This window comes from Zalophus californianus, chromosome 2, assembly GCF_009762305.2.
Source record: "Zalophus californianus isolate mZalCal1 chromosome 2, mZalCal1.pri.v2, whole genome shotgun sequence".
NCBI classification, from domain to species: domain Eukaryota; kingdom Metazoa; phylum Chordata; class Mammalia; order Carnivora; family Otariidae; genus Zalophus; species Zalophus californianus.
The window spans coordinates 129,963,743-129,983,652 of record NC_045596.1 but is presented as its reverse complement, the minus strand read 5'-3'; the positions used below and the strand labels follow the sequence as shown (position 1 = coordinate 129,983,652).

Genomic DNA, 19,910 nt, shown 5'->3' with positions numbered 1-19,910 from the left:
TCTTAAATACAGAGAACCTGGTAGCTGCCAGAAGGGAGGTGAGCAGGGTGGTGGGTGAAACAGATAAAGGGGATTAATAGTATACTTAGTTAGATAAGCACTGAAAAATGTACAGAATTGCTGAATCACTATATTGTACACCTGAAACTAACATAACATTATATGTTATATATACTTTAATAAAAAATAAAGTAAAATATTGCAAAGCTACATAAATGTCATTTCATTTACATGTGCAAATACTCACAGGCAAATGGCATGACTAAAAAGTAATCTGGTAGAAAATCATGTTCAAACTTAGTCCTGGGTATATATTAGTTCTAAATTCCAATTCAAAACTTAGTGAGTCAAATTCTCACAATTCAGTACAATTCTCTTAAATTTATTAAATGTTTTCTATGTCCGAGTCACTTTACTGGACTTTCAGTCATACTAATGACCCTGAAGGGTAGAACTACAATCATGAGTGTTTGGTGCTGGGGACAGAGAGTATGCCTTAATATAACTTTCTACTAAGCAGACAGAACTGTACTAAGTTAACTGCCACAGAAGGTAACTTCCTGCCAAGTGGAAGTATTCAAACATGGGCTAAACACGCTGTAGAGATTCAAGCAAAGGGGGCACTGCTGGACCGTGTGGTTTTTACCATTCCTTCCAAAATCTAGTACAGAGTTAAAGCAATAGATGCTGCCTTAAGAGAACTTATAATCCAGGATGTAGTAATATCATCATCATCCAGTTAGGTGCCTTCTGTTTTAAGCCTGCATTTTCAAGAGCAATCTCTCTCTAAAAGATTCATGGTTCCATAAAAACAGAGTATTGCATAGCCAAAACAAACAAAAAACTGAAAATTATTTCAAATATAAAAACAGTAACAAAAACTATATAGACCAAACAAAACACCTACAAATTTTCTATGGTTTTAACTCATGGCTGCTTAACGGCAGAGCTCCCATCTGCCTTGAACGCTTCGCCTGTTATCCACTACAGTGTTTGGTACACAGTAGGTACTCAATAATTATTTGTTGGATGAAGAGTCTAACAGAAAATTCAGAAAAATCCTTACCAGGACTTCATATACTGTTAAGAGGCATGTGTTTCATTGGAACTATCTTTTAAGAGGGAAATTTGGCAATATTTATCAAAATCTAAAATGTTTATAAACTTAGTAATTACTACAAAATTAACTACAGATATGGTGGCACAAGTACGCAAAAAATATATGCGCAAGCATGTGAACTGAAAATGTATGTAAAAGCAAAAATCTGGATGGGCCCCTGGGTGGCTCAGTCGGTTAAGCATCTGCCTTCCGCTCAGGGTCCTAGGATCAGGCCCCGCATCAGGCTCTCTTCAGCAGGCCATCTGCTTCTCTCTCTTCCTCTGTGCACTCTCTTGCTCTTGCTCTCTCTCAAATAAATAAATAAAATCTTTAAAAAAAAAAAGCAAAAATCTAGAAAATAGCTACTTGTCTATAAATAAAGTATTCAAAAATTATGGTATAACTACATAATGGAATATTATGTAACTCTCAGAGAATGTCAGATTTTTACATACTGATATGGAAAAATAAGAAATATATGAGGAAAAAGTACATTGGAGAACAACTGAATTCTTTATTTTTTTTAAAGATTTTATTTATTTATTTGACAGAGAGAGAGACCAAGTAGGCAGAGAGGCAGGCAGAGGGAGAGGAGGAAGCAGGCTCCCCGCTGAGCAGGGAGCCCGATGCGGGGCTCGATCCCAGCACCCTGGGATCATGACCTGAGCCAACGGCAGCTGCTTAACCGGCTGAGCCACCCAGGCACCCCCTGAATGCTTTGTTTAAAGATATTCATGTATACATTCACACATTTTGTAGAAGCATAAAAAATTTTTAGAAAAATTTACAAGAAACTTTAACAGTAGTTATCACTGGTAAGTAGGAATGAGGAATCAAAGCACCCTAATTTCTCACTTTTCTGTGACTGTCAAGAACATGTGCTACTTGTATTGAAAGCAAGAAGACTTTTCAGGGGCTTCCCACTGTTCCTTAAATATAAAATCCAAACTCTTTAAAAAGCCATAGGAGCACTTGGGTGGCAGAGTCAGTTCAGCATCCAACTTTTGGTTTCAGCTCAGGTCTGATCTCAGGGTCTTGAGATCAAGCGTATATCTGGGGCTCTGCACTCAGCGAAGAGTCTTGCTTGGGTCTCTCCCTCCTCCTCTACTCCTCCCCCTCACTGCAATAAATAAATAAATCTTTAAAAAGAAAGAAAGAAAAAGAAAATAAAAAGTCATAAAGGTCCTTTCATAATCTGGCCCAGCCTACCTCTCCAACTTCATTTCTTACTATATGTCAACAACAATACTTACCTATTTGCAATTTGTCAAATATACCAAGTTCTCACATAACAGCCTTTGTGTAGCTTGTTCCCACAGTCCTTTCTTACTCTCTTTGCCTTTCCCATTTCTAATATCCTTCAGGAAAACCACCCCACGACCCTCCCTTCCCAATGCTAAATTAGGTATTCCTTGTACTACCATCACAGAACCCATCTCAAGAGTACTGGTCTGTCAATCCCTTCTACCTCCTCCACCCCTAAATTCTGCCAGCTATCAAGAAAGGTCTAGTCTTTTATTTCCAAATCTCTACCACCATGTACACTCCCTGGTATGTGATTACTGTTCAGTGAATGAGACAGAAAGGGAGGGATACCGTGATTTAGAAATAACAGGCTTGGGTGAGAGAAGACCTTTACCTTTCCTAGTCTGTGAAATTCCATTTTATGTTTATTTCTGCATTCAGCTATTTATGCCTGCATAATGCATCATGCCTGCATGATGACAGGCACTTTATAAATATTATTTCATTTAGTACTTAAAATAACCCTGTGAGGTATTATTCTATTCCGTTTATAGTGCTGGTAAATTGGTAGAGTAGATATTCAAATCATAGACCTGTCTGCCTAAATATTGGGCTCCTAAAGCCCTACTTTAGATTACCTTGATTTTAGATATTTAATAATCTGAGATCTCCAAAGTGATGTAATTTGCCTGAAATCATATAAATTGTGAAACCGAACCTAAATCCAGATTTTTTTCACATCAATAGTTTTTTTTAACACAACTGTAACAACTATTCAATTACTCATGCCTCTTTTGAAAACTATAGCATCATTTAAAAAAAAACTATTAATTTAAGAGGGGGAAAAAGTCGATAAAAAAAACTTTCTGGAAAAACTCTAATAATTTCAGATTTATTAGAGACCTTAAAAATAATTTCATTTTATCACCCACCTGATGTTTGCATCTCCTTTACAAAATTAGTGCAAAGCAGTCACCTATTTTATTCTTGAATTCCTACAAGAAACTCACTGTTCTCTACAACAACTTAACTTTGGCTCTTTAAGAAAGTTCTTCCTTATAATGGATCATAATTTCTTCCTTTGTAACTTTCACATATAGATCCTCATTTTATCCTTCTGGCCAAACTGAACATGCCTCTTTCATAGAACTGCACTTGAAAAATGAGTCTCCTCTTCCTCAAGCTAAACATTACCAGTTCCTTAAATCCAACATTTCCTAAAATGTTATGTCCCTTAGAATATTATTCCAGGAGCTATTAACAGGCCTCAAAAATGTGTTCCATACCTAAATACATCTGAGAATCACTATACCTCTCTCTTAAAAGTATCGCAATGAGGGGTGCCTGGGTGGCTCAGTCATTAAGCGTCTGCCTTCGGCTCAGGTCATGGTCCCGGGGTCCTGGGGTCAAGCCCCGCATTGGGCTCCCTGCTCCACAGGCAGCCTGCTTCTTCCTCTCCCACTCCCCCTGCTTGTGTTCCCTCTCTCGCTGTCTCTCTGTCAAATAAATAAATAAAATCTTTAAAAATAAAAAAAAGTATCACAACGAACATCAGCATATTTAAGGCCATGAAAGGTTTCAGTTAAAACAAACCTTCCAGCTTTAACTCCTGTTTTTCAAACATTTCAACACAATACCCTAATTTTCCTTGCTACTTCTATTAGCTTTCTATAAAATTATTTGGAAATGCTGCCTTAACTGCTCTTTACATGATACAGTTTCATGTTCCCACACTATCCTCTCTCTTTTTCCTTTAAAAGCATAATGGCCAAAATTACAGAAAGATGACATTAGTGTTCTACATAGCTGCATGGCATTGATGGTTCAAATCAAGCACACTGTCAACAAAACACCCAAATCTTCCCTAGCCTATGTCAAAGTAACTGGATTTTAAATCCATACTGAATTTCATCATATTAGATTCAACCCACAAGTTCTTCTTAACCTCCCCTGATCTTTTACCCACTTGTGTCCCATCTATGAAATGGCCTGACTTAACCCCCTTTTCCGAGACATAACTTTTTTTTTTTTAAGAGAGGGAGAGAGGCAAGAGAGGGGAGAGGGAGAAGGAGAGAGAGAATCCTAAGCAGGCTCCACATCCAGCACGGCCCCAAGATCATGACCTAAGCTGAAATCCAGAGTCGGACACTTAACCAACTGGCCCTCCAGGCGCTCCCAAGACATAACTTTCTTATTCATGCTTAATTAAGAGCAATCTTTCCAAATATAATCAGAAAATATCTAAAAACTGCCCTAGTTGGACCAGTGAATAGTAATGATTCTACATTTTCTTTTTAAATAGTCAACATTCTGTCATCCTTGTAATGTGACTGATTATCCACCCATTAATACTATTTGGGTCCTGATAATTCATTTTAAAAATGTATTTACATCTGGGGGCGCCTGGGTGGCTCAGTCGTTAAGCGTCTGCCTTTGGCTCTGGTCATGACCGCGCATCGGGCTCCCTGCTCAGTGGGAAGCCTGCTTCTCCCTCTCCCACTCCCCCTGCTTGTGTTCCCGCTCTCGCTGTGTCTGTCTCCGTCAAATAAATAAATAAAATCTTTACCAAAAAAAAAAAATGTATTTACATCTGAAGAACAAGTATATGTGATATTCTGAAGAAACTTTTTTTTTTAAATAATAAAGCTACCTTTCTCCATTTAAGATTGTTTTGTTTTGACATTATACTATCATTGAAGATTTTCTACTAAGAGAATATTAGAATTGCAAGTGGACCTTAGACCACCTCCAATTTTACACATAAAAATGCAAGAGCAAATAAAGTAGAGACTTGCTTAAGGTCACAAAACTACTAACTGAAAAGACCTGTGGCTTAAACCCTCAGACATTTATAAACTCTGGCTCTCTTTCATAATTTAGTCCAGAGGGACCTTAATGGTCTAAACATCCCATGGGACACTGCACTAGGCCCATTACACTAAAGACACCATGTTGATACAATGTGGAGAATAGGAAAATATGAGATTTATGTATATATTTTTTAAAGATTTTATTCATTTATTTGACAGAGAGAGACACAGCGAGAGAATAAACACAAGCAGGGGGAGTGGGAGAGGGAAAAGCAGGCTCCCCGCTGAGCAGGGAGCCCAATGTGGGGCTCGATCCCAGGACCCTGGGATCATGACCTGAGCCGAAGGCAGATGCCTAACAACTGAGCCACCCAGGCACCCCAATTTATGTATTTTAAACATGCTACTAGTTTAATATGTTACCTTACATATATATTTACTGCTATAAAAACAACTGATATAACTTCTGCTTCCATTTTACCCAAAATGTAGAATTTAATACACAGTTTTGTTTTGTTTTTCTGTAACTCATAGCTTACTCTAAATGGCTGATTTTTGCAATCCAACCCACCCCTGCAATTACTTACAGACATATACTTTGGGTCAATTCATGTCTCTAAAGTTGTATTTTTAAAGATATTATCTAGGGTGTCATGCTGAAATTGGTTAATCTACACATTAAAGACTCTTTTTTAATAGATAATGACTAGAAAAATATGCTAGACTTAGTACATTTAAAGAAATCTCAATCAAAATATTTTAAAAACTTAAAATTACAGAAGTATAAGACATACAGAGAGTCACTAATCTCACCTTATTTTTTTTTTTGTCTCACCCTCTCTTTAGAAAGGAATGTGTTTTAGGGCACCTGGGTGGCTCAGTCAGTTAAGCATCTGCTTTTGGCTCAGGTCATGATCCTGGGGTCCTGGGATCCAGTTCCATGTCAGGTTCCCTGCTCAGCAGGGAGTCTGCTTCTCCCTCTGCTCCTCCCCCCTCGCTCAAGCTTGTGCTCTCTCTCTCTCTCTCTCTCAAATAAATCTTTTTTTTAAAAAAAAGAATGTGAAGTTTTATCTTAAAGCCTCCACAACAAAAGTAACATATACACATATCTAATTTAAAAATCTAAAAATATCTACCTTTAATACCACTTAATTTAACAAAATACATTTCTAAAAAAGCCAGAATTCAAGAATCTCAACCAGAGAATTAAAAATCACATCTAAAACAGGCATATAATATCTTTATATTTATTCTAAAACATTCCAGAATCAATCTGAGAATTACCAAAATTCCAAGGAAGCATAGCAGTCCTATACATTATAACAAAACTGCCATATCACTGAAGCTTCTAGGCTCAATTAGTCTTGCTGAGCCAAGGAATCTGAGTAAAGGAAGGAGGGTCCTGAGCAAGACAATGACATAAACAGAAAAAAAAAAAAAAAAAGAAGAAAACGTGGGGATGGCAGATTAAAAGTTGTTATACCCACATATAAACTCTAGTTGTCACAGATAAATCTTTTTTCCCAAACTTTGGACTTTCCTCTCCAGCTCAGTTTCAAAAGAAAAATTAGAAGAAAAGTTAAAGAAAAAAACTAAGCTATAAATTAGAAGGCCAAATGGCATAACCAATCAAAGGATAGGTATTCAAGGAACAGCTTGAATCAAGCCTTTAGCTTTAAATGCTAACTATATCCTCATTAATTTTAAGCATCTTAATAAGTTGACAAAAATACAAATTTTCAAATTCATACTTTCAAAATAGAAAATATATTAATAAAAAAACTACTAGCACAATTTTAGCAAAATATACATGGAATTAATCACTTATCTAAAGGAATTTGTGTCAGCTGCATTCAAACTACTTAAATTGAAACTTCATCTTATGAATTACTGTAAATATTTATGAAGTGAAAATGAACATTTTTATAAATTTTACTGTAATTTTTAAAAAGTGAATGCAATAGTGAAGAAAACAGTGAACAAAGAGTAAAGAAAACATTAATTTTTAAGGTATCAAAATGCTTTTATAGAAAGCACATCAGATCTTTATGGAATTCCTTAACAAATCCCTATTTGTTAGTTCAATTGTTATTGAGTATGGTATGCTGAGACCACGGTTGCCAAGTCAGTGGAGGTTTTTTGGTGGCAACTCATTTTAGTGACAGACTGCACTATTTTCCACATGGTTGGAAACTGAGAAGGATTACTCAAAAGTGTATGGATTTAGAAGTCTAACATTATTTCAAAACAAAAGGGTATAGATGGATCAATTCAATTCCATTTTAAGTTATTTTTATTAAAAAAATGAGGACACATTTTTGTTCCTAGAAGTTAAATATATAATGTATAAAATGTGTTGGTACAGGGTGTTTCACAACTTTTAGTAATATTGTGGAGGGCAGTATTGTTTTTAATTATATAATTAACAATAACTTTTTAAAATATTGTGTTGAACAGAAAATTCTCTGAATTTAGGATACAGATATCCACAATATAACCAAAATTCTTGTATGCCACTACACAATACATCGCTATTCCCCACATAAGGTCTTCTATAAGCTTTCATCCAAAATGTTACAATTTGAACACAGAGATCATATTTTCTTTCCTCATTTTTTTTTGTTTTACCAATGATCAGATAGTAAAATAAAATAAGACACAACTCAGCATTAATATACAAATCTGGACAGATTTTACAATTATTTGATTTGTATTCACAAACACTACTTAAAACATGTCTGTTTCCTAGCAACAAAAATGACAGCATTAAAAATAGGAGGCTTAATTTCAGTCCATGAATTCGGCATACTCTCATAATTGTTAACTCATAATACATCCAATAATACACATGTTTATACTCCAGAGATTGATATGTATTATAATCTTTGGCAATAATGTTCAAGTCCAATACTCCACCCTCTAAAGTGAAAATTAGTAATTAAAGCAGTGTCTTAAACAGAAACTAAGGCGCTGCTAGTATTTAGCAATTGCAGCCATCTTTATGTCTATTATGGCATATAGGGGCAAACAAACAAATTTTTAAAAAGAAACTTTTAGATGTGTACCCTGGAAAGAAGGCAATCATTACAGCTGAGAAGGAGCTTTAATTCTGAAAATCTCTGAATGGAAGATTGTCCTACTGCTCAACATTTGGACATTGTAGTGATTCTTGAAATGAAAATATCTTCCTATTATTCAAATAAGGAAAATTCTACCGACACGTGCGTATGTTATTCATATATTAATGTACTTAAATATTCAACATATCCTGCTTCCTGTTTCTAATGCCAGTTTCAAACACAAAGTGGAACAGATCTGTAAAGAGAAGCCAAGTCTTAAAAAGCTCCTCCTGATATTCCCTCGACAATACTGGCCTATATTAAAATCATCGTATATTATAAAGGCTATGTATTATTTGTCAAGAATCTAAAGAGAGCGCTTAACGAAACTTCAACATTAACTAAATTCACAAAGGAAGAAACTGGTGCCGAATTAACTGGTCCTGGCTTCCCGAGGATCTCAGAATTAACATCAATGCCACGATTAAGTCCCGGATCTCTGACTCCAGGTTTCGTGGTCTTTCCAAGACTCAAAAGAAAATACTCTAAAAAGTTTGTAATTAAAACTATCTGACGTTAGGAAACACAGATGATACTATTGCGTGTTATTACCGTCCACGGCTGCCTGCCGCGCGTGTCGCGGGGGAGAGGGGGTCAGTTATCTTTCCCGCACACCCGCAACCTTCCACTGTTCAAAACCCTACACACGAGAGAGCACTTGGGGAATAAATAGAAAGAGTCAAAGGCAGAGGAAAGTTCGAGGCTCATCCCCAGTTAGAACTCAGTGAAAACGACGTGTTGTCAAACCTCACCCAGCAGTCGGGACGCCCCGGACGTCGTCCCAAAGCCTCTAGAGGGGACGCGCGGGCGCGACAACGGCCAGACGCCCTTGACGTGTGGCGGTCGACGGACGCAGTGTTAGGAGAACATGGAGGGCAGCAGGTGGGAAGCAGCCGGAAGGTGGCGGGGGAGAGCGGAAATAAGGCAGAGAGAGGGCAGGGCGCCGGGGGGCGGAAGGAGCCGCCAAGGGGCCCCCGACGACACGGGGAACTGGGGGCCAGACGGCTGGGACCACGCGGCACAAAGGATGACAGCAGGAGCTATCCAGTCAAAGATGCCCTCTGGGGCCGGGAAGCCGAGCCTATGACACTAGCCCTCCCGATGCTCGACGGGACCGGGGAGTGAGAAGGCCGAATCCCGCAGACACTGCCTCCAGTGGGGCGTGGGTCCCCACTGCGGATCTGGCGTGACAGTGTGTCGGACAGGGCCTTTTGCGGCCGGGAGGCACGGTCTCCAGCCGTTACCAGCGGTTTGGCAGTGACCCCCGCTGTCCCCAACCCCTCCTCACCCCTTCAGGTCTTCAAATGTTGGTCCTAAATCCCTGGGACCAACGACCGCAAACCGCCGCCACCGTATCGGGGACCAGTCGGTCAGAGCGGAGCGGCGGGGGGGGGGGGGTCACCGCAGGGGGAGGGGAGCCCACGGGGAGGAGCTCGCGCCGTCCTCGCGCCTAGATTTGCCTCCCAGCAGGCGCTGCGGGCAGTGGCCTAGGCAGCCCCACGAGGAGTGGAGCCTCAACCAATCAGTGACCAGCCCCGGGGAGGAGTCAGGGAGGGGAGAGTGGGCGGGACCAAGGTTTTAATTAGAATGAGGCTCTCGAAAGGGGGTAAAAGCGGTTGGAGTGACAGGCACTTTAACCAACTGGGATTAGGAGAACGAGTTTTTTAGGGGGTGGGCGTACATGTAAGGTTGCCAAAAGAAAATCCTGCGTGTTTCGTTAAGGTGTTTAAAAACAAAGACTGTGATTTTGACATACTTCTTTTACATCGGGGAAAATATAGATACATGGTCATGGTTCTCTAACCACTGAGCCATGGTTCTTCTCATCTGACGGAGTTTTCAAGTCTTAAATTCCTAGTTTAGACCACTTTTAATAAGGGCATGGGGATGGAGGATGGGGAAGTATAAGGCTAACAGGCGGATTTGCAAACAGGGCTAGACACATAAAAGTTAAGTGGTTTAAATGCCTAGGAGAATGGGCTAAATCAGGAGACCTCATAGTGGGCCTGATTGCACCCGTAATCAGTTTGGGGGAGACATGGCGGTGTCAGAGTTGAAGAACCAGGTATTATGCTTGTGTAAAACCGACTTTCACAGATACAGTTGTGTGTTATTCTGCATACACGCCTTGAATTTTGCTTCCTTTGAAGATAGAACATGAGTTTAAATGGCAAAGAAAATAAAAATGGCTTTAGGGACCTATTCTGTTGACTAATAGAAGAACAGGACTGGAAAGAACCTCGATCACGTAGCTTCTGCTTTAACAAATGAGGAACTTGATGCCCAGAATAATTCAATGGGTTACATACACAAAGACATAGGTGCCCTCATACCCAACCTCGAGGTGCTTTCTTCCACATTAACTAGTGATTTCAGTTTGTTGTCTCCATATGTTCAAGACACTAACAAATGTCTTAAATTTTGTTAACAAGACATGCTTATGTACTTTTTACCCCTCCTCTCACAGTAGGAATGAACAAGGACTTTGGAATCTGAGAGATCTGGACTCAAATCCATGTTACCATTTTATGGTTGTGACATAACTTCTCTAAGCCTGTTTAAAATGGGGAGTGGAAGAATTTTTTTTAAAGATTTTATTTATTTATTTACTCACTTATTTATCAGAGAGAGAGAGAGGCAGAAGGAGAAGCAGACTCCCCGCCCTGATGCAGGACCCTGGGATCTTGACCTGAGCAGAAGGCAGATGCTTAACCAACTGAGCCACCCAGGCGTCCCAGGGATTGGGAGGATTAATGATAACTAATGTTAACAAATACTGAGCACTTGTTATGTGCCAGAAACAACTATAAGGTATTTTCACATATTAGTTCATTTAATTCTCACAATAACGTTGGCAAAATTACTTGCCCCATGTAGCTGCATGTGTCAGATGGAGATACCCAGACAGAGAGCTTAAGTAGTTTGTTCAAGGTCATACAGCAAGTAAGTTTATTTCTCCTCCAAACCCTGCAAACATAATCACTATGCTATACTGTCTCCAAATGTGTCCAGAGAAACAAGTGGCATAATGCCCAGAGCACGTTAAGTAGAAGTTTAACAAATATCTTCCTAAACTGTCTGCCCTTCAGTCCATGAATACCACCAATCTCACGTATATAGACTATATGCCTATATAAATAATAATGATAAATAAAACAACTAGAAAATCTAGGCATAGAATGTAACTACTTGGCTGTTGTTTTGTTTTGTTTTCTTAACATGTCAATTCTCTACCTCAAGACCTGCAAAGGTGGCAAGCTCTATCATATTGATTACCATTGGTGACTAAACTATTTCTAGGAGTTGCTGTAAGATCCTTAAAACCTCACTAGGTGGAGATGTCACCTTGTGAGGTGCAAAAGATAGTTCCTGGAAGTGGCCTGAAGGGTTATTTTACATTTCTATCTTCCTTTTTAACTTCCACCAGACACCCTCCCCCACCCCCATATAAAGAAAACCAAATAAACAAAGGCTTCTCAACTGGCATTAGCCAGGCCATAGAACCGTGCTTAGACGAAGACAATGCTATTTAAAGACCCTTGCAGTACTTACATTGTATGTCCTTTTGGTCAGATTTCTTCTAAATTTTTTTACTATCCAAAATCTATTAATAGATGTATTTTTCAAATGCTATAAAAACTATATTCTCTGTATATAAAAGTAAAGGAATGCCTTTTATTTCTCAAGGCTCCTAGAAAAGAGACTCTTCAATACCTTTACCAACTAGAATTCTTTTTCAGGAATAAATTCCAAATTAGGGTTTGTTATAAGTTTGCAAGTTTATGGGGAAAGGAGATCCAAATTAATAGGAAGAATGAAGATAAGTGATATGGAGGTATTTTTTTTACTGAAAAGAAGCTTAAAGCTGGATACTTGTTGGTAAGGGAAAAAAATAGAAAGGGAGGTCTCTCCATGACTGTGGGACCTGGGAAGAAAAGTTATCAATAAAAATTGAAAGGGATGTAAAAAATATAGTTGGTTCAAGTAGTCTAGATACCATGTAAATGTGTTTTTTCTCATATGAAATGCAATTTTTTAGAATAAATATCTTCATATACCTTCTGTAAAATACAAACCCCCCAAAAAGGAAGAAAAACAATAGGAAGTCTATATATATGTTTAAAATCCAACTTAGTCCTGGGGCGCCTGGCCGGCTCAGTCATTAAGCGTCTGCCTTCGGCTCAGGTCATGATCCCAGGGTCCTGGGATCGAGCCCCACATGGGGTTCCTTGTTCAGCCGGAAGCTTGCTTCTCCCTCTCCCTCTGCTTGCCACTCCCCCTGCTTGTGTGCGCGCTCTCTCTCTGTCAAATAAATAAATAAAATCTTAAAAAAAAAAATCCAACATAGTCCTAATAAAAGAAATGAAGGGTGAATAGTTTCATACAAAAAAGAGCATTGTATAGTGTTAGAGCTTCCTCCCTCTGTATCTGGCAGTGATAGCACAGATCCACCAGAAACATAGCACCTGTTTGCATGTTTATAGAATTAATGATCTTTCTACAGGACACAGCTTGGGAGCTAAAGACCATCATTTAATCTGGTGATTCTCCAGTCCAAATGATATCTCAAAACGTTTTCAGAAGTATGGGGGCTTTTAAAAAAAAAAAAGTCTCAGAGTAAATATGCGTATTTCAATTCACTGACCCTCATTTGATGCTTTCTGCTTAACAGATTTGTTTGAACTTTTGATGTCTCCAGGGTGTAAATGTCAGCACCAAGATGATTATAAGGTAGAATAGGTGCTTTTTCCAGTTGTGTGATAGGCTATCCCGAGCCATCTTTACATTCAGTCAGTGTACCTCCCGTGATTAACAACCTATCTTCCCAAGGCAACAAATTAGAAATAGAGATCTTTGTACATAATTTAATGGTCTCTACAGGGACCAAACCTGTAACTAAGGCCTCAGTTAACATAGGTGCTAACTAAAGGAAGCAGTAGTAAAGCCAACTTTTGCTGATTGGTATTAATTGTTAGTTAACATCAAGATCCAGCCATCCAATTGTTATTTTTTTAATCAACTACAGTATTAGAAATAGTGCTTGACAATCCCATAAGAATCATCTTTTTCCCCCTTTGAGAAACATAGACTTAAGCCATATGAAATAACTAGCATATGTAAAAAATAACTTTCTCTCTCTCTCTCTCTCTCTCTCTCTCTCTCTCTTTTTTAAGTAGGCTCCACACCCAACGCAGAGCCCAGTGCGGAGCCCAACCCCGGGCTTCAACTCATGACCCTGGGCTTGGACTCATGACCCCGGAATCGAGACCTGAGCTGAGATCAAGAGTCGTATGCCTAACTGCCTGGGCCACCCAGGCACCACTAAAAATTAACTTTCTGATTAAAAATTTAAACACCTGGTTGGGAAGAGAGTATGATGAACTCTTTCCTGTCTTATCTCACTGGAGAAGCTTTCTTAGGTAACAAATTACAGTGGAACTACAGCTGACAGACACCCTTGTTCAGCTTGGAGAGCCAGAATGACTTGCCCCAAATCACATAACCAGTTAGTGGCAATACTGGATCTCCGGCTTCTCTCTTCTGACTTTCACTCTTAAAACCTGGCTCTCACAGAACTTTTAAATTGTGCTTTAAATTCTACAGTGGTGGACACCTGGGTGGTTCAGTTGGTTGAGCGACTGCCTTCGGCTCGGGTCATGATCCTGGAGTCCCTGGATCGAGTCCCTCATGGGGCTCCCTGCTGGGCGGGGAGTCTGCTTCTCCCTGTGACCCTCCCCCCATCTCATGTGCTTTCTCTCTCTCTCATTCTCTCTCTCTCAAATAAATAGAATCTTAAAAAAATTAAATTAAATTAAATTAAATTAAATTAAATTAAATTAAATTAAATTCTGCAGTGGTTTAAAAAACCCCATCATAAATATATTCAATGAAGAAAATTATTTTGGCTGAGGACAACAGGGTCAGCTTTGGCTCAGGAATATTAGTACACCTGGCCATAAAGGATGTGTGAAGTAAAGCCGTTTCTTGGGTATTGACATTTCTTTCTTCACGCTCCATGGGTGGTGCCCTCCCAAGGTGACTCCAGCTATGTCTATCTAACTCAGTTATTGTCTTAGCAAAAGAAGCAGAGGGAGACTCCCTCTCTTTGCCTAGGAGAATGTTTTGCATTTTCTCAAATGCAGGGAATAGAGTCCATGGAACTCCAAGGGGGAAGTAGAATACCAGTACAATCCACAATCCAGCCAGTCAGTGTTTTAAATTAAAGCATCAGATCTTTCTAATAAATCATTGTATTTGTTTTAATTTGCATTGATCTGCTTATATGTACAACCTCTAGGGCATCCTTGAAATCACTGACCTTTTAAGTTTTGCCAACTTTTACTTATTCCATTACAATCCTCATTCTTAATAAATGGGATACTTTCCCTTTTCATATCAACCCACATCTTAGCACCACTGAATTACTAAGCCCTTGCAAGTTAAAAAACAAAAACAAAAAAACCCGAATCTTGTTCTGTCGAAATAATACATTTAAATGTAAACTGTGGAAACAACTACAATGTGTAATTCTGTTTTTCATCAGGACTGTCCTGTATATATGAGGCAGGCTAACCAGACTGGATTAGAACTGCTTCTTTGGTTCAGTCCAGCAGCCCTGTGTAACCCAGAGATAGGGCTTTAGTACCACAATAACTAAGAGACAGAGGAAGTCTGTAATATGTGTTTAGAGGGCTGGGAAGTGGGTGAGTAATATATACATCAATTAGTAGATGTGGAGAAGTAAAGAAGGAATAGGTGTAGAATGACCATAAGGTCTAATTTTATAATGACTGCTTTGTTTTAACAACAAATATTAATAGCTTCAAATCATATTAAAATTTTACACAGGTTTGTTCTTCTCACTACTTATTTATTATATGCAACAGTTAAATATATTGCTTAGTTTATCTTTGTAGAAAAGCCTGTTTTTATATACATCTCATATGTAGGATGGTTTAAAAAAAAAAACAAAGAAAACACTGGAATTAGAGCCAAAAAATCTATATGCCAATTTCAGCTCTTCTTTTTCCAGTTGTAAATGGCCTTGGTCAACTCAACATCTCTGAGCTTCAGTTTTCACAGTTGTCCAATGGACAAAACAACTGTTTCACAGGCGGGTCATATAAGAGGGAGGAGCAGGTGAGAGGCCTGTAGGGCCCATTTCATTTGTGGGATGAGAGATTTTAAGTGTCATCTTTTGAACTGTTGGTTGTGTGTTATTGTAATTTTAGCAGTTTAAAAATAGACATTTAACAAATTAAGTGCAATGTACTTTCTCACAACTCAGAATTGATTGCTGTTAACATCCAGTTATCTTTGCTTTAATTCTTCTTTTATTAAAAAAAAAGTGTATACATATGCACACGTATGATAAAAATTGAATCTCCTTTGGCCTCCCATTTATTCCCTTTGTCCATTGATAGGTTCATTTATTCGACATACATTTATGGAGTGCCTACTAAGCGTCAGGCATAATGCCAGTTGCTAGGGTGGGGATTCATGGTGAACAAGACAGACAAATATCCTTGCCTTCACTTTACTATAACCACACTGACTTCCTGATTGTTCTTGATTATACGAGGCAAACTTCTGCCTCAGGGCCATTACTCTTGCTAGTCCATATTCCTGGAATGTGCTTCCTCTACATGGCCAAGTAGAGGGCTATTTCATCTTCTTTAAGGCTTTATTCAAATTCCGCTTTCTCAGTAAGACCCTCCAAGGCCGTACTATGTAAATTACATTCTTCTTCCTCATCACACTTACAGGCTGTATCTATCTCTGCTTAATTTTTCTCCACAGTGCTTCTCGCCATCTACCTCTCCATATTTTATCTTACCATTATCTGTCTCTCCCTAAAATATAGGATTCAGGAAAGCAGAGATTTTTGACTATTTTATTCCTTGCCCCATCTCCAGTGCTTAGCACAGTGCCCCTAACAATTATTTGTCAAATGACACAAAGGAATGAATAAAAGTTTAAAAATTAGAGGCAGCTAATTTCTTCTCAAATTTGAATGCTTAAAGTGACTGAATGAAACGAAAGTATAATTCCTATGTGATTTACCAAATTCCTAAAATGTTCATAGACATTATCTCCATCTCCCTGCCTCTACAGAAAAACTACTTATTTTCAAAATATGAGTGAAATGATTTTCTTAAAGTCAGGGTTTAGAGAAGTTATCGCTGAAGTATTTTGAAACTGATAGAAACGGGACTCCAAAATTAGCTTTTGCACAATTTAAGCTGCTCTGTTTATTTATCCCTGGATTTGAAATTACAGTGAAGCTTAAATTCCTGTAAACCCCAAAGGAAATTTTACAGTCAGCCTTCTCTTTGGCCTCTAGAAGTAGACTTGGCTACTTCCCAATAGAGGACTCCTACCACAGACATCATTGCAAGACTAGTTCAAGGACATGAGCAACACTGTTCAACAACTATTTGTCTACTGCCTACTGTTCTCTAAGCACTTAGGAAGTCTAACGAGCTGTGTTTCAAAATATTTTTTTAGTCACAGTAATAAAGCGGAAATACAACGGGCTTTGGAATGACATAGTTCAAATGCTGGCTGTGTTAAGTTTGGACACAAACAATTTAGCCTCCCAAAGTCTCCATCTACATATCAATTACACATACAGCAATCCTGGCCACCTTGTTTGTTGGTAGTCTGGATCAGATAAGATACTCATCAGTCAGGATGAACTAGGTTATACTGCAATAATAAATAATCCCACAGATCTCAGGTGAAAGTAACAGAGGTTTATTTCTCTCTTGAGCTACACTAGCTGTGGTTCTGCTCCCACACAGTCATTCTGCAGCCCTTTACTCAGGAGCCCGACCTGACAGAGAATGGCTAGCTATTACACTGCAGGCTGCCATGGCAGAGTGAAAGGACCATCTCACATGGGCAATTAATTGCATGCCAGATGTCAGACTGACACGCAGCCTTCCAATCACATTGCGTTAGCTGCGACTGGTGACATGGTGCCACTCACAAAGGGGCCTAAGATGTATAATGCTAGGGACCCAGAAGGTGAGCACCTGCATTTTGGCTGAGCAGCGAAATCAATGACTGCCATACCTGGTAAATATGAAGTGTTTAGCATAGATAGCATCCACCTCAGATCTGTCCCTTTCCTCTCTCAAGGCAACATCCAGTATGCCTTCTTGTTTATTAAGTAGAGATACCCGCATTTCAAAAACAATATCTTTGAATTCACAAACCATGATCAGTACAATGCTTGAACTAGAAAATACTCCATGAAAAAATAATTATGTGAACAAATTAATTTGAAAAACACCACCCCCAATACATCGCCCTTCTTAAGAATTCTTATTGTCTAGCTGCTTATTAGAAGTTCAGAAATGTCCTATGGTAAAGATAACCGTTAACTTCTGTTTAACCCAAGTTTTAACAAACTTATTTTTTTTAAAGATTTTATTTATTTGAGAGAGACAGAATGAAAGAGAGAGCTAAGCAGGGAGCCCCATGTGGGACTCGATCCTGGGGCTCCAGGATCATGACCTGAGCCTAAGGCAGTCGCTTAACCGACTGAGCCACCCAGGCACCCCTTAACAAACTTATTTAACTACCAAACAGGTTCATACTGTTGGCAAATGCTACTCCAATGACTGTAAATTTAGCCTGACTAAATTTCCAGATGACAATGAAAAGGTCTTAGCATTTAAAAAAAAAAATGTCTTATTCTGAAATTTATTATAGATTTCCTAGTATGTTAGTTGTTTAAAGTAGTTCTCTATAAGTATATCGGTAAAAGGATGTTAATTACTTTATTCAACAACTGTTTATTGAGAATTTAATTCTACTTCCAGTACTACCAAGACTAATGCTACTATTTGCATTTATTGAACACCTCCTATGTACCAAATTGATATTCGACCCTCAAGATACAAAACTGAAAAAGGCAAACAAGATCCTTGCTTTGATGGTGGTCATGGTCTAAAAGAGGAATATCAGTCAGCATGGTTCTGAAGACTTTGCATGTGTTCATTCCTTTAATTCTCCTGATAACCCTTAAAGTTGGCATTATTATTGATCTCATTGTACAAATGAAGAAAAGAGAGGTTGCACAGCTAGCAAAATGTCCAAAATCCAAGGATTAAATAAATAAATTGTAAAATATTCATATGGTGGTGTGTTTGATAGTCACTAAAAATTCTGTTGTGGAAGAATATCTAGGAGGTGGAAAACACTGCTTATGATTTTATGGCAAAAGGAGAGTCCCATTTTTATTAAAAGTAGAATATTCTTATGTAATATTAACAGAATGTTAAAAGAAAAAGAAGATAGCAGGAGGGGAAGAATGGGGGGGAAATGGGAGGGGGAGACGAACCATGAGACACGATGGACTCTGAGAAACAAACTGAGGGTTCTAGAGGGGAGGGGGTGGGGGGATGGGTTAGCCTGGTGATGGGTATTAAAGAGGGCACGTTCTGCGTGGAGCACCGCGTGTTATACGCAAACAAAGAATCATGGAACACTACGTCAAAAACTAATGATGGTGATTAACATAACATAATAATAATAAAAACTATATTCATTTCATTCTGCTATAGTATACATGTAATATAACTCCTTTGTTAAAAGAAAAAAGATAATGTGATTTTTAAGGAAAAAAATCAGATAATTTATTTTTCTTCCTGCACTGTGGTGGCAGCCGTGAATATGCCTGGGGTTCAGAAGAGGCTGGCTTCCAGCATCCTCCGTTATGGCAAGAAGAGGACCTGACTGGACTCCAATAAGACCAGTGAAATAGTCAATACCAACTCCGGTTGGCAGATCTGGAAGCTGACCATGTGCAAGCCTGTGACTGCCCATTCCTGGGCTTAATGCCAGAAAAGGGCAGGCATTTGGGCATAGGTACTGCCGGTGCTCGAATGCCGAGAAGGTTACCTGGATGAGGAGAATGAGAACTCTGTACCAGCTGCTCAGAAGGCACTGCAAATCTTAAGTTTGGTGGTCACCTGTATCCAGCCTGTACTTAGCAGTGAAGGGAAGCATGTCCAAGAGCAGGTGAATTTTCATACAACACATCACTAGCTGAGGGTTGAAGAAGCCCACAAGAAGCTCCTGACTGACCAGGCTGAGACTCGCAGAGGTAGGCCAAGGAAGCACCCAGTGCCCTGAGAAGTCACTGCAGGCCAGGAGGAGCTCATCAAAGCTATCTGTCCAAGAAGAGACCAAGAAATTAACCTTCCCCTCCTTTGTGTGTACACTGTGACCAAGGTAATTATATAGATCAATCACTCAGTAAAATTAGCCTTCATCTGCCACAGAAAAAAAGAGAGAGATAACTTAGTAATCTGCCAAAGAAATATGTGTTGCATTTAGTTTTAATAAGGAATCTGTTACTTGATTATGCACCATTTGTCTTGTCTGAATACACCCTCCTGATAAATGTGAAGTTAAAAAAAACTCTAGATACTGCTTACTCTGAGGAGTAGAATCACCATGGATGGGTCGGTTTCTTATTATGAGCTCTACACTGTCAAATAAGGTTAATACAAGGTCAGCTAGAGTGTTATGTTGCAGTTAGTAAAGATTTAATGCTGGATTCCTCTTTACAATAGAAATTTACCTCATTAATTCAGATCAAAAGAGGGGAAAGAGCTTTTATCT

At 38.8% G+C, this 19,910-nt stretch overlaps 1 protein-coding gene across 9 annotated transcripts in view; it reads right to left on the bottom strand.

Annotated features, from left to right (window-relative positions):
• RBM46 (RNA binding motif protein 46) overlaps positions 1-19,910 on the bottom strand; it is a 139,469-nt gene that overhangs the window by 53,516 nt on the left and 66,043 nt on the right. Inside the window, exon 1 of one of the 9 annotated variants that reach the window (XM_027599053.2) lies at positions 9,562-9,688. The exons of 7 other annotated variants lie outside the window; for them this stretch is intronic. The gene's annotated coding sequence lies outside the window, so the exon portion shown is untranslated. Of the gene's footprint in view, positions 1-9,025; positions 9,487-9,561; positions 9,689-19,910 lie in introns of those variants that run through there. One more of the 9 variants, XM_027599054.2, reaches the window with a different exon arrangement.